Source organism: Arvicola amphibius, chromosome 1 (assembly GCF_903992535.2).
Source record: "Arvicola amphibius chromosome 1, mArvAmp1.2, whole genome shotgun sequence".
NCBI classification, from domain to species: domain Eukaryota; kingdom Metazoa; phylum Chordata; class Mammalia; order Rodentia; family Cricetidae; genus Arvicola; species Arvicola amphibius.
In genome coordinates this window covers 137,012,942-137,035,362 of record NC_052047.1, presented here as the reverse complement: position 1 = coordinate 137,035,362, position 22,421 = coordinate 137,012,942, and the positions used below count along the sequence as shown (strand labels likewise).

At 45.1% G+C, this 22,421-nt stretch overlaps 1 protein-coding gene across 2 annotated transcripts in view; it reads right to left on the bottom strand.

Moving 5' to 3' along the window:
* The window catches only part of Dock1 (dedicator of cytokinesis 1), a 504,121-nt gene that overhangs the window by 197,973 nt on the left and 283,727 nt on the right, over nt 1–22,421 (bottom strand). The gene's annotated exons all lie outside the window — the stretch shown is intronic.

Genomic DNA, 22,421 nt, shown 5'->3' with positions numbered 1-22,421 from the left:
AAATACTTGCTGAGAACTGAGTTTGATCCTTTAAACACAACTTAAAAACAAACAAACAAACAAAACCCCAAAACAAAACAACCACTAAAAAAAAAAATAGAGCATAATCCATAAGAGGATGGCTGAGCCTTGCTGACCAGTCAGCCTAGCACACTGGTGAGCGGCAAGTTAAAAAAAAAGGAATGAGGAACCCCATATCACAAATCAAGGTGAAGAGTGGCTGAGAAAGACACCCAAGGTTAACTGATCTCTATATGCAAACATGAACACATCCAGGCATATGCTTCTACAACACACACGCATACACGCACACACACGCATACACACACACAAACACACACACGCACACACACAGACACACGCACACACACAGACACACACGCACACACACACGCACACACAGACACACACAAGCACACACACGCATGCACACGAACACACACACACACATGCACACACACTCACATACACACACACACACACACACACACACACACACACACACACACACACACACACGCCTATGAAGTGGCCCAGGAGTTGTTCCAGCCCTTTCTGTTGTCTCTTCCAGCTCAACCTCCTTCCAACCATTATTCCAAGCACACTGTCAAATCATACTGTCCTTGCCTTCACCACCTGCACTCTTGACAATTAGGTCCCTGCCCAAGACATCATCAGGTTACCCTCTTCCTTTTTAGCCTGCAAAACTGGGTACCAAAACCTCCTTTGCAAGAACTTTCCCTATTGGCTTTCAACTCAAAGTGGGAGATACGTCTGGTCCCAGTACACGTGGACCCTTTTCCACTCCCTATCTCCATGTAGGGGTCACACCCATACAAGCTCCATCTGGCACACCATCCATTGTCCCTCCTTATAAGGATCCTTACTCTCCAAGGACAGGCCCCTTTCTTTTGTTGACAGACTGCCCTAGAGGGCCCAGAATATGGCAGTTCCTGAGGGGACTCTGCCACTGGGCTAAAGTATGTGCTGGCTTCCCACTATCCTAAAGGCAGGACAGAAAGGAAGAAGGCCTGGTGTGCACATCTGGAATGGAATTCTGCTCACTTTGATGATGACTCTAAGCAAGGAACGAGCCTGTCAAGAATGGAAGAAATATAATTTCATGTCCAGGCCCTTAAAAGATCTCAAACCTATAGTTAAATGGAATGTTCTACCATTCCTGAACTGAGGGACTTTTCACCAATTTTAAAAAATTTCTTTGAAAATTTTTAAGATAATATTCTCCTTCACTACTATACTGAATACACATTTTCAAACTATCTATGAGAGAAGGTTATAGAGAAGATGTTTAAATATTAGGAAATCACTTTAAATTCAGCCTACCCCATCCCTAAAGACACCTCTCTCTCCAGACCATGTTGCCCTGAGCAACACTGCCTGAAAACTTGGAAGCACATTTCTGGTTGCTTGATCAAAGACTCCATCAACAGAAACAATTCAATGCACCAGCTATTAAACCGGGTACAGTTTAACCAAGATATCGCAGATCCGAACACTGAAAGCTGAAACACTCCTTGGTAGATGTAATCAAGGCTCAGATACAGGGAATGAAACACCATGCTTAAAGCCTAGAAGAATTAATCCCGTTAAAATGTTTATGCAAGCCTAAGTGATCTGTGGGCTCAAGGGCAAGCCCTGTCAAAATCCCAAGGTCAGTTGTCACAGAAATGCAAAACAACAACAACAAACATTTGCATGATACCACAAACAGATCTTGAATAATCAATGTAATATTGAGCAAAAGGAGCAAAACTAGAGGTAAACATACAACCAGATGTCAAAATATAAAGCAAAACTACAGTAATCAAAACAGCGTGGCACAGGCACAAACTCAGACACATCCAACAAGATCTCAATAGAGTTGAGAGAATTCAAGGGACATTTTTTTTTTTGAGATTGTAACTTAATTATGTTTCTCCCTTCCATTACTGCCCTCTCCAACATAGTCCTCTCCTTTCTCCTTTAAATTCATAGCCTCTTCTTTTCATTTATTGTTACTGTATGCATATATGTATTTGCATATATGTATAAATTCCTAAATATAACCTAATGAGTTCATATAATGTTTTATATATTTTCATAGCTGACCATTGCCCCTGAACTGCCAGTTGGTATGTGCTTCCCTGGGGAAGACCAGTTCTCCCCTTCCCAGCTTTTCTCGGTTGCCTGTAGTTCCTTATGTAGGATTGAGGTCTTGTGGGTTTCTCCCATCTAGTTTGGCAAGTGACTTTTGATAAAGATGCCTAGAACACTCAGGGGAAAGTGCTGTCTATTTAACAACTAGTATTGAGATTTTAGATCCTTATACCATAGGCAAAAGTGAACTCAAAGTATAGTAAAAACCTTGGCTTGATGGATGGCACTCATGCATAATCCAATCAAGAGAACTCAAGTGACAGAGGTAAAATAATCACTGTAGGTACCAGGCCAGCCCAGGCTATATGATAGAGTCCCTGCATCAAAAATCCCAAAACTTTGTGCATGTGTCTATGTGCTGGTATATGACATATGTATTATATATAACAACTATATACAATATATACATAACATGTGTTTGTGTGTGTATATGAGGGTGCACACACACACACACACACACACACACATGAATGCATATACGGTATACTGGAAAAAACACAGAATGGTTAGGGGCGGCTAATTCAAGTAAAAATAAACACACAGGACTGCATTAAACTAATAGGCTTTGTAGCAAAACAAACAGTTACCATAATGAAACCATTTTGTTAAGACAAGAAATGTTTGGAGCCATCATCTGGATAAAACTTTACTATCCAAAATGTTTAAGGAACTCAAACAATACCAAGAAAACAAATGACCTAATTATATTTTGTGAGCAGACACTTATACAGACATGCAGGTGTATGAAAAATGCTATCCGCTCACACGTGGATGGGAAGATGCAAATCAACAGCAGAGAAAGGCGGGGTCCATGAGTTTGACGGGCTTATTGGTTCGAGGAGAGAACAGCAGGAATGCAGGCTGATGTGCGGAAAGAGAGCCCCGACACACACTGGGGAGAAGGAAAGCTAGTACAGTCATTGTGGGAAACCGAGCCTTCTTAGAACAGGGAGAAAATAAGATAAAGAGGTCCCCTATTAGGCACAAACTAAAAGGAGATAAGAGTGCAGTCCTCCACTTTACTTTCTGAGACAGGATCTTTCCCCGAACCTGGAAATTCTTGATCAGCTAACGTGGCTGGACAATAACCCCCATACTATAATAATAATGCTCGTGTTCCTGTCACCCCTTCCACTGGCTGCTATATCCAGCCAGCATGAGGATGCTGGGATCCAACCCATGTCTTCAGGATGATGAGGCGGGCTCACGAACTACTGAGCTCTCACCTCTCACCTCAGCGCTAGTGCCTGCAAGTGTGTTCAGTTTTCCTCAGAGTAACAATATCTGGTCTCGCTGCAGGGAGTCTCATCCAATGGACAGGGAAGTTCTACAACATATTCCAAGCGCAGAAATGATGAGTTGTTTTAGTGTGGACAGTGCAGTGTCTGGCTCTTAGAAACTCCTTCAAAAAGAAGGCAGGAACAGCTGAAATGAATCTTACTGTTACCTTGGATTTGGAAACACCTAAGCAAAACACTTCAGGCGTATCTGTGAAGATGTCTCTACAGAGGTTTCTTTAGAGAAGACAGGAGACCCACCCAAAATGTAGGCAGCACTTTCTTGTGGGCTGAGGTCCCACACTGAATAAAAAGACAACGACAACCAACTGAGCACCAGAGTTCATCTCTCTCTGCTTCCTGACTACAGATACAATGTGTACAATGGCCCAAGCTCCTGCACTGTGATTTTTTCTGCCAATATGGACAGTTCCTGTCAACCGTGAGGTTAAATAACACATTCCTCCTGAAGGTACTTTCATTGATGCTTAAAAAAAAAAAAAAAGTAACACAGCGAGGAAGGGAGCACTTGAGAACCAGCTCACTCCCATCTTGCCTGCGTCTCCTGCCTGGCCAGACAGAGCTCAGGACACAGCGAGGTTTTGGAATGGAGACTTGGGGAACCTTAGTGTCCAGATACACTGTGTATGGATGGCATGGGTAAGCAAAGCCAGACTTTGCCACTACAATCCCCATCAACCCCGATGCCGCAGGAGTCCCCATTTGTGGATCAGAAGAGAGGGTATCACGATGAACCCTCAGGAGCAGGCATGGCGAAACCAAGTAAGGATCTAGAAAGAGAGGGTAGGTACCACACACAGGCGTGCCATTCAGAACAAGACCCAAAGCTGCAGGGTGGGCTGAATGAGCCAAAGGTGACCACATGCGGACTCAAGCTGGGTCTCAGGACCGTTCACACATCCACTGAGACCCACTATGCTCCTTAGCATTTACTGCATTCTAAGCGCTGTGCCGAGGCATGGAATTATAAACACCACTCTGTTCCTGCTTCTGCATCTACTGAGAAATGATCTTTAAAAAGAAATGATATGCAAGGTCACAATAGGGGCATAATGGGGATGTATGGGGGAATGTGATAGGTACCTAGTCAGGTGGAGATGGGTGTGGGTGGAGAACATCAGCCCCACAGAAGCGCAGCTGTGTAATCACAATGCTAAGATCCCAAGAGTTGGTGCTCAACAGTGCTGGGAAAAGGGGAGGGATACACAGTCTGGAGAGGCAGGATGTGACCCAACAGCAGAGAAGGGGACCTGGGCTCATGGTGTCCAAAACCCAAGGAACTGGCTGGCAGTTCTTTGGCATAAGCTGATCCTCTTCTGGTTGACCCTTTATCACAAGCCAAGAAATCTTAGAAAGCAGGGCTGGGGGTGGAAAAAGCACCATTCGATTTTAGTTGACTACAGTCGGCCTCCGTTTTATGCATAGTCCGCTACTGGCAGACACCGTAGTTCTGCAGTCCACAGCATTCAGTGTGAGGGGAAAGAGGCAGGCAGCGTCTTGGGGTGAGCACACGTTACTCACTACTCACTAACTTCCAGGGATATCAGCATTAAACACAGGCTCCATGTCTGGCAGTTAATGAGTAGGAGGAAGGATGTGATTGGTTTTCCTAAGCTGTATTTCCAACCACTGGTACCCAAAAAAGATAATTGGCCCGAATTACCCCAAAGTAATCCTTAATTCCCTGTACAGTATGATGGATAGACGTGCTTGACTTAACGTTTGCCAGGATTGGGAACCCCTGGGTGTGTCTATGCGGGTATCTCCAGAGATCTTTTGACGGATGAGATGAGACCCACCGAAATGCGGGATCCACCTCAGGCTTGGTCTCAGACTGAATAGGAAGGATGAAAGGAGAAAATGAACTTAGCGCCTGCCACTTCCTGACTGGTTGCACAGTGGTGACCAGTCCCCTCATGCTTCCACTATCATGTCTTCCTCACCCTGGTGGACTGTAACCGCAGAGCAGAAGCAAAAAGAAACCATTCCTCTCCCAGTTGCCTCTGTCAGGTATCTTGTCACAGAGATAGAAAAGTAACTGGTACACATAGACATCCCCCAATGTGACATGTTGGTCACTGGCCATTGTGATGGCAGCGGTCTCAGGCAGGAAGACTTGGGGAAGGGTACACACCAAGAGTGGAGCTCTTCTTGGTTCTAAAAGGAGGGTGGGAAGGCTCTCAGAGAAAATTCCAGGGCTGTCAGGCGAGGGGGTGTGCCAGGGGCAAAGTCCCCCCCCCCCCCGCTTTCTGGCAGGGAGTCCTTGTGGGACATTCTCCTATGCCAGCAGCCTTGATGAACAAGCTGGGCGAGCCCCAATCCTACGCTTGACAAACTAAACTGCTCATTTTCCGTCTTTACTAGTAAAGCACACAATTATGAAAAACTGTCAGTTCAGAACACGGGGATTGCAATTACGCTGGACCCACGAAAGGAACTGCTATTCTTATTCTCTTTCTCTTAGATTGTTTTCTATATTTTAGACACGTAAGAATATATGATGTTCTGACCTCTCTAACTCAGATTGCTAGTATGAAAAGTGTTAATTGGTAGAAAATGTGATTTTTTTAGGACATACAAAAACTTTACTAAAGAGTAGACAATGCAAGGTGTAACCGTATACTTGGGAGGCGGAGGCACGAGAATCAGGACTTTAACATCAGTCTTGACTATAAAATGAGTTCAAACCCAGCCTGGGCTATAGTAGACCACATGTCAAGAACAGCAACAAACAACATATAGAATGTAAGAGTATAAAGGGTGGGTCCTACCTAATATCTGCTTATAGTTTTATGAATAAGCATAACATTTTTCTTTCTCTTTGGAGAACTCAAGTAACATATTCTTACTCCCAATTCTTGCTTCACATTGCAGATCAAATAACCTAAGCCATGGCTCCTGCGCATACACACACACACACACACACACTCTCTCTCTCTCTCTCTCTCTCTCTCTCTCTTATTTCATTTTTGTATTTGTTTGTTGTTCTTGTTTTTGTTGTTCTTTTGTTTTCCGAGACAGGGTTTCTCTGTATAACATCCTTGGCTGTCCTGAAACTCATTCTGTAGACCAGGCTGGCCTTAAACTCAAAGAGATCCTCTTGCCTCTACCTCCTGAGTGCTGGGATTAAAGGCGTGCACCACTATGCCTGGCACAATATTCTTATTTCTAAATAGTCTTTCATTACCTTAAAGTAACATGGTTTCAAATCACCTCTGGATATAATTAAAACAGAATTTTTTTCTTGATAAGAAATAACTCAAGGAAAAACCCTCTTTATACACAAATGAGAAACCAATAGTTTTAAGGTGCACTCAACATGAGAAACAAGCCTCCAAGATGCCCCTGCAAACAGTGCCCTGTCAAGCTGTTCCTCCCATTTCCCTACCACTTCCTCATCCTGCCCAGCTGGACGAGATGACTCACATTGCCAGTGAAGATGGTGCGGGTCACTCCTACATACTAAGAGAGAGATGCATTGAGCACAGAGAAGAGAGAAGCCAATGTCTTTTTTTTTTTTTTTTTTTTTTTTTTTTTTATTGGTTTTTCGAGACAGGGTTTCTCTGCAGCTTTTTTTAGAGCCTGTCCTGGACCTAGCTCTTGTAGACCAGGCTGGCCTCGAACTCACAGAGATCCGCCTGCCTCTGCCTCCCGAGTGCTGGGATTAAAGGCGTGCGCCACCACCGCCCGGCTGAAGCCAATGTCTTTAAAAATGCTGGATATTTATGTATTCATTTGCTGAGAAAGGATCTCATGTATCCAGGCTGTCCTCGAATTTGCTATACAGCCCAGGCTGGCTTTGAAGGTCTCGCCCTCCTGCTTTGAACTCACAAGTGTTGTGATTACAGTTGTGCACGGTAACACACTCTGTTTTTAAAAAGAAGGCACTTCTGAAAGAAGAAGAAGTCAGGCATGACGGCTCATGCCTGTAATAGAAGCACTTGGGGAACTGCCACAAGCTCAGGGTCTACAGAGGAAGCTCCAGGTCAGCTTGGCAATGGAGTGGGCCCTGTGTCAATAAAGCTAAAAAACAAGCAAACAGCGGCCACTTTCTTTTGTAGATAAGCACCACCCTGGAAGCAGCCAATGCTCCTGAGGCTCCGACCTGATGCTACCATCTTCTCATCGGATCCTTTCCAAAGAAGGGGATGATGAGGTTTCTACTTGATGAGGAGAAATTGAAAATACATCACCAGATCAAGCTCGAGAAAAATCCAAGTCAAACATTACCATATTATTAACTTAAACGATAATTTTAATGGGGCTAATTGATTTTTAACATTCTAAACAATAAGCACACACAATTTACCACTTAATTTGCTTTTGTGTACATTTCGAAGCTACTCTCTTTCCAAATATCTTTGAAAGATGCTAATGTGTGTGGTTCAGAATTTTACAGATCATTAAATTATATAATCAAACATTTTCATAAACGCAGAGGTTCTTAGCTGTGACCGATGTACCTCAGAATGTTGAAAAAGGGGGGAAATTGAGGGAGACACTCGGGAACGGGCAGCTTGAGCTGTCCATCCTTTTCATGAACCTACATTCTGTCTTCGTTTCTGTTGCTGTGACAAACACCTTGACGACAATCAACACAGGGAGGAAAGGATTTATTTGGCATACAATTCCAAGTGGCAGTTTATCATTTCAGGGCTGCTAAGGAGGGATCTCGAGCAGCTCGTCCCATCACATCCACAGCCAAGAGCAGACAGGGAATAAATGCATTTCTGCTCATTTGCTCTCCCCATTTCTCCTCCTCTTACACTACTGAGGACCTCCAGCTTAAGGTATGGTGCTGCCAACAATGGGCTGGGTCTTCCCATATCAATTAACAATCAAGACAATCCCCCACAGGCATGCCCACAGATCAGCCTAACCTAATCAATTCTACATTAAGGCTCTCTTCCAGGCCTTTCTCTTCCAGGCAATTCTAGATTGTCTCAAGTTGAGAGCTAAAACTAACCTTCACAGCTTACAAAATTATTTTGAAAAGCAGAAGAAATGTATTACATGTGGTAGTGGACACCTGTAATCCCAGCACCCCAAAGGTGAAGACAGAGGGACAATGAGTTGGAGGTCAGCCTGGGCTACATGTGAGACCTTGTTCCAAAGACAGACTAGGGCTTGGGTGAAGGAGACAGGGGAAGAGGAAGGATCAAGGATGAAATATTCGTGTGTATGTGTGTGTGTGTGGGGGGGGGGAGGAGTCTCGCAACCATAACACTAATCTCTCAAGGAAACATTTGTTTATGATGTGAGGCTGACAACTTGACATCAATTGAAGCAACTTCTAAATACCCAGATATAATAAATTGACACTGAAGGAAAGATTTAAATCTCACAAAGCAGGTGAGCCGGACGGCACTTCATCCCCTCCAGGCTGATCCTTACAAACCCTTATTATTTAGTCATAGTGATGGTTGCGGGGTGATCTTCAGCGATGTGGAAAGAGCAAAGAGCAAAGGAGGAGTTGGTGGGTTAATTATACGATTACCTGCTATGCCTGTGTTCATACAGGGATGCACGCGTAGGTGTAGTGGTTGGTGCTTGCAGGTACATAGTTCAAACGTCAGTCTTAGAGATCATTCTTCAGGTACCCTCCAACTTGCTTATTGAGATGGGGTCTTTTAAGCAGCACGAAACTTGCCAAGTCGGCTACCCTGGCTCCCAGGGAGCCTTGAGAAGTATCCTAGTTCCACCTCCCCAGTGCAGTGCTATAGCTGTATCCAGCCACAGCTGGCTTTGAAACAAAACAACAGGACTGGAGGGATGGCTCAGCTGTTCAAGGCTAGGCTCACAACCAAAAACATAAAAACAAAGAAAACAGCCACAAAACGAAAAGAGGGGGGGGATGGTTACGGAGACAGAGGTCAGGTCCCCATGCCTGTAAAGCAGCACTTCATAGACTCAGTTGTCCCCAACGCCAAACCCCTCTTTTCTTTATTAATCGCCTAGCCATGGGGACTTCATCACATAAGTACAAACAGCCCTACAGTTTTCAGAAAATAGAGACGTGTGGGAATTGAATTCCACCTGGCACCAGTTTTAGCGAGCACGCAGGCATGTGAACTTTGAAATCATTTTGTCACAACAAACCAGAGAGGGTCCCTGTCATGAGGCAAGGCCTTTGATAAACGGGCTGGGTGTCTGAAGAGACAACAAGCTATCAAGTCATGATTTTTGTCATTTCAAGATTATCCCACCCATCTCCAACCAAACACATAAAAGATTTCCCTGCAGTCCAGTTTGTAGGTTTAGACTATTCCATGTGGAATGTAAATTCTGTTTCTAAAGTCAGTGATATAAAGGAAATGGATTGATTTTTTTTTTTAGGTAGAAGAATCTTTTCAATTTTGCACTTCACACTATAAAGTAAGTCAATGTATATTTTCATAAATGAGATCTTCATTTAAATGTATCATTTGTTAGATTTATTAATATCATCATCACCATTATTATTACTGCATGTGTGCACATGATGTGTATGCAGAGTGCACAGCATCAGTGTGGCGGTCAGAAGGCCACCTTGCGGAGCCAGTCGTCACCTTCTGCCTTTACATGGGCCATGGGGATCAAATTCAAGTTGCCAGGCTAGATCAACAAACATGTTACCTACCCACCAAACATTCTCTCTGTCTCCTCCATTCAAATACTGTAGTAGGAAATTCTCTTAATCGGTGAGAGCCAGTGTGGCCCATAATTTCTATAACTCATGAAGATATTTCCCATGAGCTGATATTTTCTCAAATCAATGCCAGCAAGTTTGCAAGGAGACTTTATTCCTCAACATGAAACAGACTGTGTGAGTCTGCTCAGACTGCCAGCTTGTTAGCATTTCATGTCCAAAGCATTCTTTGGCCTTTATTTCCACAGGGGTCTCAGAATAGATTAAAAAAAAAAAAACACTGATGAGTGAACTCAAACCTTAATAACTAGGAATACGTTAAAACCCTGCCTTTGCTGCGTGAGGTTTTGAGCGGAAGAAGAGGAATTCCCAAGTGCCCTGTCTCCCCTGTCAACACACACAGTAGGCTTTTTGTCGCATTGGTTTCCGGCACGGCAGCAATGTTTCAATCCGCGAGAACTAGAATCCACACGCAGAACCGCTAATGAAATAAAAACCCTGTGTGAAACAACTTAAACCACTTATGCTGTGCAGTTTCAAAGAACAATGGGAAGAAGCCAATTAAAGAGCCAGTTTTCATTTACTAAACTGGCCTTCAAGGACAGCAGGGGAAGAAGGCGGTGTTGGCAGGTGGCTCCTCGGCACTGAAGTTGGCTCCACCTGCTGTGGATGCTTTGAGACGCCCTGACTTTGGAAAGCTACTGTTCTTTGCTAGCTATGGCCCTCCCCTCTTCCGCATCTTCTCTGCTGGGATGCTGATTCAGTGAAGACTGGGAGCAGGCTGTAGGTTATAGACCCCACCACCGGTACTTTGAATGTGGGGACATTGTGGACAAGGAGCTTCTATTTTCATCCCGCAGAGCCTACACCTGAAGAAAGGGGGGGACAGGATGGGGAGTGTGCACCTGTCTTCGGAGGAGAGGCAATCAGAGCTATGATCTGAAAGATGCCTGGCTCCAAACTCTGCCGCTCCCACAGATACTGAGATAGAAAAGCATTGGACACAGACAGCTCCCAGGAGTCCACAGTGCTACTGGAGGCCATTGCCCATTTGTAACAGGCAAAGGCGTTTGTTTCCTCCTTGAAAAGGCTGTTCATGCCTCCCAACTGTAGCCATTTCCAGGAGAGCTCTTTCACCTGGCAACTCAAGCCTTCCGTGAACACTTCTGTCTGAAGATGGCTGAGAACACAGGGCTCTGAGAGCAGTCCCTTGCAGCAGTGAGAAAAAAAAAAAAAAAAAAAAACAACAAACAAACAAAAAAAAAAACGCTTAAGAAATGATGCAGAGGCCACAGCCAGCTGACGCCTTCTTTACCATACAACCCAATCTGAGTGTGCACCACACAATTTGGAACCTGGACAGAAGGGACAGGAGGGAATGGATAGAACTCCAACGCAGTGACAGAGCACAAGTTCGCAGCTACTTACCGAGACTCCCAAGGGCTTCAAATGAATACATTGTTTCCAAACAGGATGAATAAAAACACTAGCTATGTAAGTAGGCATTTAAGGTTTTTTTTTATGATTTCTAAATGCCATTTCCTCTTCAGCTTTTAAACATACAGTGTAAATTAAATTTTTCGCTTTCACCCATCCACTTTCTCAAGCAGACAGACTATAAAGTGTCACTTTTAAAATGGCTTTGACCCCATAACACTGCTGCTAGTGGGAGTCAATCTTCAGGGACTAAACCTGAATAAAGAACCGTGTGTCAGAGAAGGGGCTCAGGACTCATTTGGCACTACTGATTCCTGGCAGTAAAATTCTAACTATCTCATATTTATGTATTTTTAAAAGTTAAACTAAAGAACATGCCTTTGGCTGACAGAACTTTTCACTTAGAGCAGATGTTTGGAAGATAAAGCGATAGTACAGAAACAAGCTGCCACAGGATCTCAGGTATCCACCTCAAATGAGGAGAAGCACAGGGGCAGAAAACCCAGAACTGACGGGAAATGCATGAAGAATGCGTTCTGCACAGGCCAAGATTTGCTCAAAGGAAGCAGAACAAAGAAAAATCAAGAGACTTATGAGAGGATAGAGAGTTAGCTCAGCAGTAAAGAGCACTTGTGGTTCTTGCAGAAGATGATAGTCTGGTCGCTTGCACCTACAGGAAGTGGCTCATGGCCACTTGTAACTCCAGCGCATGGGATCTGTCGCCCTCTTCTGGTTTGCAAGGATACCTGCACTCACACTCACAGACCTATTCAGAAATACACACATAGAGACATAATTCAAAACAAAGTAAATCTTTAAGTAAAGGAGAGAGGAAAGGCGACAATCAGGAGTCAAGGAGATGACGACGGGATGCCATCCAAGGACAATGAGATGCTTCACGCCTGCAACTCTCGCACTTGGAGGGAAGTGAAGGCAAGAGGATCGGGAGCTCAAGATCATCTTCAGCTACATAGGAAGCTCCAAGCCCAGCCAGGATATGCCATACTCTGTATCAACATCCACAGCATAGAAGGGGGTACAGCGGGAGCAAGTATCCAGAGAGAGAAAGGAAAGAAAGAGTTGGAGTAATAAACAGGGTTCACAGAGTCAAAGGAAAGTCACAAGGGTGCAAGGTATTCTCCTAAACAGGGCTCAGCAGCTGCATTCCTGTCTGATCGTGTTGGGTTAACAATGGGGTGTCACTCAACCTGAGCACCCACTTATCTGTGTGATACTCAGGGTGATTCTTTTTCTTTACAATTTTTTGTTTCTGCTTTAAGGTTTCTGATATAGGTCTTCCTGGATGGTCTGATATTTGCTATGTAGCCAAGGCAGGTCTTGAGCTTACTGCAATCCTCCTGGCTCAGCTTCCCAAGTGCAGAGAGTATCAGCATGCTCCATTGTTAGAAAACAGGAGACAGGCAGTCATGCTAGGTACCAGGAAACTTTGAGAAGTCTCAGAAAGGAATAATCAACTCTGGTCAAACAGATGTCACGTGAACATGGTGGGGGGAAGAAATACTTTAAACCCATCAGTAGGTAGCCAGAGAATGACTTAAACAAGAATAGGCAGAGAAGAGAAGAAGGCAGAACACCAAACCCTATGGATCAGTGCCCCTGGAACCAGCTGCTTGTGTTGATAGGAGTGTCTGCTTCCATGTAACAATCTTGTTTGCTTTTTCTATCTTTGCATTTTGTCAAAATCTTCTTAACCAGGGTGCAAGAATGGAGAGATGCCAATGACATTGCCACCTTTGGTTGATGGTGATTTCTTTTATTATTTACTGATGATGTTAATGACAAACATGTCCTTCTGCCTGACCATCATCGAGAAGAAAGAAATACCAAAAGACCATGGGAGTATGAGACCGCCGAACAAGGCTACGAGGATCAGTTAGTGATTGTGGGAAGAAGGGGCCTCTGGCAGCAAGAAGGGTTAAGGCGTGAACAGTCACGAGAACAATTGGCTATGAGGAGGCACAAGAGGTGAACAGGACAGATACAGTGTCGAAGGTGAAGGTAAAGCATAGGTATTGCATTCTAGAGCATGGGGAGTAGCATGAAAAGGATGGGCAGGGACAGGGAGGGATGCAGCATAGAGAGAGAACACATGAAGACAGGAGGGAACGCAGCCTCGGCCTGGAGAGAAGTGGAGGATGCAGACAGAAGCAGACAGGTGCACCTCTAATGCAGCAATGGTGGAGGGGAGCCACAGAAACAGGTCTGCTTTGAGGTGTCAGAGAAGGAAACGGGACACCTTGAACAGCTGGGAGTAAGTGTATCCCTATGGTCAAAATCCAGGGAGGGTCCCGTGCAAAGCAGCACTTAGACATCCGATGCGCTAGGACGCGAAAAGTAATAGGGATAAAACACAGCCCTTAGGAAGACCAGGCTTCAGTGCTCTGAACTCACACGGTAGAAGAGGAGAACTGACTCCTGAAAGTTGTCCTTTGATGACCAAAAAATAACAAATAGTCATAGTGTAATTAAAACCAAGGCATCACAGTTTTGTTCTGAGAGCCTCTGTTCCCTGCAATGCGACCTAGGTGAGCCTAACCACTGAGGGCCTTGTGCAAACTTCTGCGCCTCTGGCGCTCTGCCCTTCACTTGCAGCAGGGTGAAGAAGCTGGGATGTTGGCCCGAGATATCAATGTCTGTTGGAGCTGGCAGACTCTCCACTGCCTGGAATAGTGCGGTTGCCTCAAAAAGAAAGCAGAACCAGTTTCCCATTCAGGCCAGTATTTTTTCTAAATTAGCACTTTGACGTGCCGCTTCCAAACGGCTAGAAAAGTCCTCAGAAAAGTCAATCCCCTTGAGAACTGCGAGAAAAGGCACTTGGAGTACAACCCTGTTTTGGGGGCAGCTGGCAGAGTGGCATTGTAATGGCTCTACTAGGGACACGTGACATTTGTCCCATGCGGGAGAGGTGCTTGTCGGGTTCAGTCTCCAGCTGATGGAAAGGAAAGGTTGTCCACCCAGAAGCCTTAGCACATCACCATCTAGGAAGCTCCAGGCCTCTCTCTCAGCACCAGAGGGTCCCTGTGAAGACCTCCCTTTTCGGCCTTCCTCCCTGAAGCTGGCATAGGTTATAGAAAGATGCAGAAATCTCTCCATCCAGTGATCTAAGAGCAAGCACATTGAGGCTGTTTTCAAGGGTGTGTCTATGTCTCTTGCACTGAATTATCACTTCTGCATGAGGCTGGTAGGCGAGCTCACCTATGGCTGTGCCCTCCCTAGAGCATTTGAGCATCTTTGGAAGGCACGATACCTTCCAACAGGACTCTTAGAGCTCACAGGTGACTCGGTTTTGCTTTCCCCGTGGTCCCGGATGAAGCCAAGAGAAAGCAGACAGCATGGCTTCTAGAAAACAATTTCAATTCATAAGTTGCACAGCCAGCCCCCTGTCCTCCACCTTGGAGTATCAAGGATTCTACCATTCCACATCCCAGAGGATCAACTCGGATGGTGAAGCTAAAATGGACTTCCTGGGGGAGTAACAACCCCTATCAGTTCATTTTAGACAGAAGCAGTGGCACATGATTTGGTCCCAGAGACACATTGCTATACTCAGGGCCAATCAACAAGGCCTTTGGGCTGAAGGGACAGTGGCAACGAAGAAAGGGGGTAGCCTGATTCTTAATGGGCATGTGGATGCTTCTTGCTATTGTTTTCTGGGTTTGTTGTTCATTTGTCTCCGCTATAGTGAAGGTAGGCTATCACCATTCTGGAAATTTCTATCTATCATTCAGGGTGCAAGTATGGACCTTCCTCTTCTCCTTTTTTGCCTTCATTAAATTACCAGGGAATTCACATTTGGGGACGCATATGCTAGGTCTTTAAGTGGGATTCGAGGACAAAGAGTGGCCATCATCCAAAACGCATTATCTAAGCCATCTTATCTGTGTCAGAGACTGAAAACAAATTAGACAGACTTATGTGTTCAGTCTCATTTATCTGGACCTGCTCACAGAAATGCAGGATAAGCAGGGACTAGAGATCAGCTATGGCTCTGGCGCTGATTTACCAAGGCTATATGCACTGGGTCTCCACAGAAACTAGAGGCTATAGCGCTTATGGTCACAGCACACAGGTTCCACACTCTGAAGTAGAGCCTGTGTGGACAACAGGCAGGGATGAACGTGGCTGTGTTTCCTCCCGAATCTATAGAAATGCCCAGTCAGGCACCACAGGGTAGGAGAAGAAAGAGAAGAGCCCTGGTGGGGGTGTTCCCCCGAGCTTCACAAGCGGGCCTCCTAGGTTCCACATGGTACAGTAACCTGCCTACGCTCATGGGGGTTGGGTGTTGTATCAAGAAGGCTTGACTGTGAGTCGGGGGAAGGAGTCGCAGAAGAGGGACATGTCGGGGAGCCGTATAGATTTGGTGCAGTGGTCAGTGTGCCCATGCAGATTTGAATATGGAGACAGAAAGAGATGGCAGAGCATGCATGATGGATAATCTCGGTTGTCAATGTGTAAACCTGGGTGTTAAAAAGTTGCTTCCATCAAGAACAGATCTTTGGGGGATTTTCTGATTGTCAATTAATGTAGAAGGGCCCAGAGATCTGTGGGCAGCACCATCCCTAGGCAGAAGGGCTTGGGCTATATAAGAAAGGCAGTTGAACATGAGCCTGGGAGCGAGCTCATGAACAATGCCCAATGCCGTCCCCCCCCCCCCCCCCCCAGGTTTTCTGGTTCAGTTTCTGCCCTGCAGTCTCTCAGTGATAAACTATTTCCCGGAAGCATAAGATAATATAAACCCTCTCTCCCCCTAAGTTGCTTTCGACCATGGTGTGCATCACAGAAACAGAATAGCAAACTAAAATCGCATGCGTGAACTCTGGGGTGAGGAGGAGCAGGGCTGCAGACTATATCACCACTGATACGGTGCCAGCACACAGAAACTTCATGCTTTCAGTGAAAGACACAGCATCATCAAACAATGCTGGATTAGGACAAACAAGGGCTGGGATCTGAAAGGGAATCAGGGTGGCCAAGAAATCTAAGAACTGATATTCTTACATAGAGCAGCCTCCCCGGAGCCTAAGAAAGGCTGATGCTTGGGAAAGTCTTGGGAAAGCCTTGACCTTGAGGCGAGGCTAGCCCTGCAGCCTCATCCTGGAATCACTGAGAACCGGCAGATGGAAGGATTCACCAACATCGCTCCCATAGTAAGCACCAGAAGCACCTATATGTCTAGATACCTGGCCATGAAGAAATGCCACCTCTGCTATGACCCATCCCACAGCTGGCATTTCATTTGCTCAGGAGGGCGAATAATCTCCAACTGTATTATTAACAAGCACAGACGGCTGATGCTGACCCACAGTAAAATGTGCATCACTGAAAAGCTTAGGAGACTCAGCTCACAGAAAGGGTAAAATCTATAAAACAACAGGCTCCAACCACGTACATAGGTATACTAGAAGCAAAAGAAAGTCAGGGTGGGTAGTGAACCCCAAACCTGGAGAGGCACCAAAGCAGAAAGAGGGAGCAGAGTACCTCAGGAATCCAGAAGAGCCACATGGGACTGTCAATACTTTCCAGGCCATTAATACATCCTATGTGTATTTTCTTGCATGCATGGTCTATTTTGACTTACAAATGGAAAAACTAGCAAACAGTGAAGATGAACATGAATGATCAGTTGGAAAAAGGTCCAAATCTCCACACAAGGAATGCTTGTAACCCTACATGCCGAGCGTAGCCAAAGGAGCACCATTTCCCAAAGCATGTTCCTCAGAACACTGACCGTGATGGACGCGCCAGCCAGCCTTCCATCACTATGACAACACACCTGAGATATCTAGATGTGGTGGCACACACCTATAACCCCCACACTTGGGAGATGGAGGCAGGAGGATCCGATCCAGAGCTGGACACCAGTCTGGGACACAGGAAAAAAAAAGGTACATGAGGACAGCTGTCAACCTGTCAACTCTGTGCTGACACCTGAAAGGATGGAGGAGGGGTAGGAGCAAGGGGCAGAAAGGATCTAATGTTTTATATCGATTTGCTACGGTATTCTCACTCACTAAAGAATGTGTATTACTGCTCTATATTTTAATTAAGGGAGAATTTTATTTTCATGTGAAAAGAAGTGAATATAAGAAGCTGGGAAGCACCGGGCGGTGGTGGCGCACGCCTTTAATCCCAGCACTCGGGAGGCAGAGGCAGGCGGATCTCTGTGAGTTCGAGGCCAGCCTGGTCTACAAGAGCTAGTTCCAGGACAGGCTCCAAAGCCACAGAGAAACTCTGTCTCGAAAAACAACAACAACAACAAAAAAAAAAACAAAACAAAACAAAACAAAACAAAAAACCCCAAAACCAAACCAAACCAAACCAAAACAACAACAAAAAAAAGAAGCTGGGAAGCATCATTGCACCAGGCAGGAAGTCAGCATGCAAGCAAGAGAGACACTGCCCATCCTCTGTGGTGAAGAAAGGAAAAGGGGATGGGATGAAATGTTGACCAAACACACCGACTTTCTACGCACCTCTAAGTCCTTGACGAAAAAGCCTCTATCATGGAAAGGCCTAAGTGTGAATTTTGTATATTCATCCTTCATTGGAGAAAAGTCTGAAGAAGTATTATGAAGATTCCTAAAGGAGACAACTGCCCTGAGAAACGACAGAGGCTCAACCCTCGCAGGTGACTGGAAAGCTGAGGAACTGCTGAGGGAAAGGAGGTGGGACCTTGAGTGGGAAGCATGGTCCTCCAGAGTAGCCGGCTGCAGCTGTGATCAAAGGCTGCTCATGTCAAAGGAGACGTGCTTTCAAAACCCGTAGGTGTCCTACCACCAGACTGTATGTTCACCCAAGCACATACTAACTAACGTGTAAACATCGAAGGCAACTGCATGATGGTTTGGTATCAACTTGCTTCTAAAATAGTTCCTTTCTGTTTTCTTTTTCTGATTTGACAGAGACATTACTCTTGAAATAATTTAACCCTTTACATTACTGAATTCTATCTCACAGACAGCTCCAGGCATCCATGAGACAGAATGAAGAGTTTTACTTCCCTGAGAAAATTACTCTCAGATTCTTTGGAACACACACACACAATGTGCACAGACAACAAACTTGTATAAGCACTTACAATAGCTAGCTTTAAAAGCCAAGTGAGATAAAACTGACTTATAGAACCACAGTTACAAATACTGGCTTTGAGTAGATGCCTTGATACATACAATGTGGTTATATCTTGATCCCCCCATCACAAAGATAGTACAAACAGACATAAATTCCCTACATGCAGCATGCTAATACCATGCTTAGTCATATAGTGCAGAGTGCAGAGTTACTTCCTTGAGGAGTAAGGGACTGACTGAAAACTGGGCTTGTTACAAGAAAAGACAGCCATATGTTCATACTTTGGGCAATCTCCAAAACTGAAAAATTCAGGTCTAGCTTCTATGGAATTGCTATGAGTTTCCCAACGTCGAAATGGCTAGCCTATCATAGCTGGCAGATAGGTGCATACTCTTCCACCAGGAACATTCCTTTTAGGCAGGCATAAAAGTGGGTTAGACAAAGTGCACTTACTTTTATTTACAGACTCAAATAGCAGAAGTGAGGCTGGAAGGAAGAGGAGCCCCTGGGCAGTGTGTCAGGACACAGACCGTGAGGTACAGATAGGAATAGGTTTCCCATACAGCGAGGGGAAGACGGCATAAGGAAAAGTGAGAGTCTGCATTCATTCAACGGACCTCAGGAAGTATCCCAGGGAGGGCGCAGGCGCCCATCCGGGGACAGACGGACGGCGGGAGGGCCTACCCCACGGCCTTTCCTTTTTTTCCCAAACGAGCCCATTCCTGTCAATTGTGTTTTTAAAAGAAAATTATGGTATCAGGATTTTTCTTATTTGACCAATTATCTAATCTATAATTTCTACTATAGAAAAATCAATGCCTTCAAAATTCAATACTATTAAAGGCTGCTAAATGTCAGAGACAAATTTGACAAGAATTAAAAGCACAAAGACTGTCTATTTTCTCTCAGGGTACCTAGAGCTCAGAGGAAGAGACTTAAGTCCAATCCCCAAATTCTCAAACTTGGTGATGCTGTCAGTTAGAGAAGAAAACAAGGTGCCTGGCAGAACTACCAAGGTCAGTTAAGTACCCGGAGAGGAGAATTCTCTCCAGCTGCCCGAAGGCATGCACCTCCAAACACTAGAACTTTCTTTTGGGAAGTACTTAGGGGAGTGTCATGCAGAGACACAAGACACAGAAACACCATCCACCTACCAAGATACCCTTGGCTCCCCCAGCCTTTCCACAGTCCAGGGCCTCCCCAGACCATCCGGGGCCTTAAAGGACAGAGATCTGGCCGCTGGCGTGTTGTTAGAGGTCTGCCCTTCCAGCTAATACCTGCAAATCAGCAATACTGTAACACACACTCACCGCAAGGAGGGTACATCTCCAGTGCAGTGTCCTAGAGAAAATAAGCCAATGAAAAGGCTGGTGTGGCAGGTCAGCGGGCAAACGCACTTGCTGCTAAACCTGGATATCTGAGTTCAATCCTTAGCACCCACCTAATGGAAGGTGAGAAAAGGTCCAAAAGCTGTCCTCTGGCCCCCACCCACATGCTGTGGCACCTGAATGCCCCTCCTCCATAAATATAAAAAAATCAAACGATGAATTAAAAGAAAATAAGGCAAAAATCAAATGGATGATATAACATTCTTAAGTCATTAGGTCACTTGTCACATATTCAGAGACGAGTATCCAAAGCTTTAATTATATTTTAAAGAAATTAGTAATGCCTAGAGAGAGAATTTGTACTAAGCAGGAAATCTCATGAGGCTGTGTGATCTTGGGAGGTGGGGAGAGGAAGAGGGAGAAAGGATGAGACGGGTGAAGAATGACCATTCAAAGTCATCCTACTCAAACGTCCACCAGTCAAGACATCAGCCAATAGGGGACAACTAAGGACTCGACCTGGCCTCAGGACCATGGTCATGGTCGATGACAACCAAGAAGCAGTTTAGATGCCGAGGAAAGGCCAGACAGGAGAACTGAAAATCCATAAATCAGAAGCTACAGGAGAAAGAAACTTCCCTGGCCAGCTCCCTGAAGACAGACAAGCCTTGGTTCTCTGGGAATTACCTCCTGACATTCAGAGGGAGAACCCCCTTACAACTCTGCTGCCATCAAACTGCAACCAGCACTGCATTTCTGCGAGAAATTCTCAGTCACCAGTCCCTTTACAGCCCCTTAATGCCTCATGTCACATGCTAGCCTCTCCAAGACTTCAGTGGGAGTCATTTGCAGAGCCAAGCAGGGGCCATTCTTTCCAAGCTGAGCACAGGGGCCACCTTTCATGGTACAAATGATGCCTACGGCTGGTGCTGATGGCAGCTGAATGAGGTCTTTATAGGAGTTTCCATAGGTAATGGCGCAATAACCACCAAATTTAAGACTACATAAAAAAATTTCATTCTCTCAGCAAGGAAACCAAGAAACGGAGAGAAGAAATCTTTTTCTTTCTTTCCTTCTTTTTTTTTTTCCGGATTGAAAAAAAAAATAAGACAGAGGGACTGGCAGTGAATCATAATGGTGCAGGGTGTCGACAGAGAGAGGTTTATAACCAATTCTGGTGACACAACTGTGTTCGGGGTTTCCCTAGGCAACGCTTAGCATCCTCGGAGGATCAGAAGGACAAGAACTGCCAGCGGTGGCAGGTCTGCCAAGGTGAGTGAAAACTAAAGAAAGGATCACAGAGGCTCTTCGCTGAATTTGCAAGGTCAAGGGGTCTACACATCTAGATGGGGTGCTACTGGAAGTTAGTGTGCACACACTTCGGAATCGCCCCCCCCCAAATCCCTGGGGGGCTTGTGCTCTTCACATAAATTCAACTTCATCTTTGTGGGAAATGCTTATTTTTACAGCTTGATGATGTCAATCGCTTTTGTATTTTTATTCCTTATCTACTTTCCCAATCCATCATTTAAAATTTGGAGGGACAAGGGAAAAAAGGACTTGGTGATGCTCCCGCCCTTGTAGCACCCATCTCTTGGGTAGTACCATGACACCATGGCTCAGCATTTTGATTCTGATAATAGAAGACAGATGGACCTTAACCCTCATGCATACGTCCTGGAGTCACCAGGCAAGGATAGGTACATATTCTATTCTCTGTTTACATGCTCTTAGATTCCTCCACCCAGCCCACTCTTGAAAGAGACTGTCCATTTTACAATGACCCCAGACTTTGCTCTCTGTGCTCCAACATGCACCCTTCCCTGCACACCTGGATTTTCACTCAAGAACCCCACAGGCAAGCTCAGTCCCTAGCCTATACAATTTAAGCCTTCAGAGTCATCCTGGAAATCTCTGTGCAAGGACCATGAAACCTGCTCTTAAAGGGACCACTCACTGTCTAAAAGAGGAAAAATAGCAAGAATAATCCTGGGAATCCAAACAGATTTTAGATGAGATAAATGGCAAGCACTTGGGTTAGACACACTTGGAAAAATGCAGCGTATTGAGGTAAGTCCTCACAGCCAGGTAAGCAGGAAGCCTTCACCTGAGACAGTCTGTGTTGGCAACCCTTTAGTACGTCAGCGCTCTACAGAGAGTGGCTGACTTTAATGTATGGTGGAGTTAAATAGAATTAATGGTAGCAACACAGAAATACTGCCATATAAATTAAGTTTATTTCATATCCCTAGGGGACACTACAAAGCACTAACAGATGACAGAGTGTGGAAAAATTCCAAAGTGGGGTGAAAACACTCAAAGTTGCCTGGGGAATTCGCAGAGCACCATGCCACATTTGGGGACATGTTTCGAAATATATTGGTTGGGCAGACATCTCAGTGGGTAAAAGCACTTGTTAAACAACTGGAAGGATCTGAGCTTGAACCTCCAGAACCCACGAAAAGTCAGACACTGAAACCT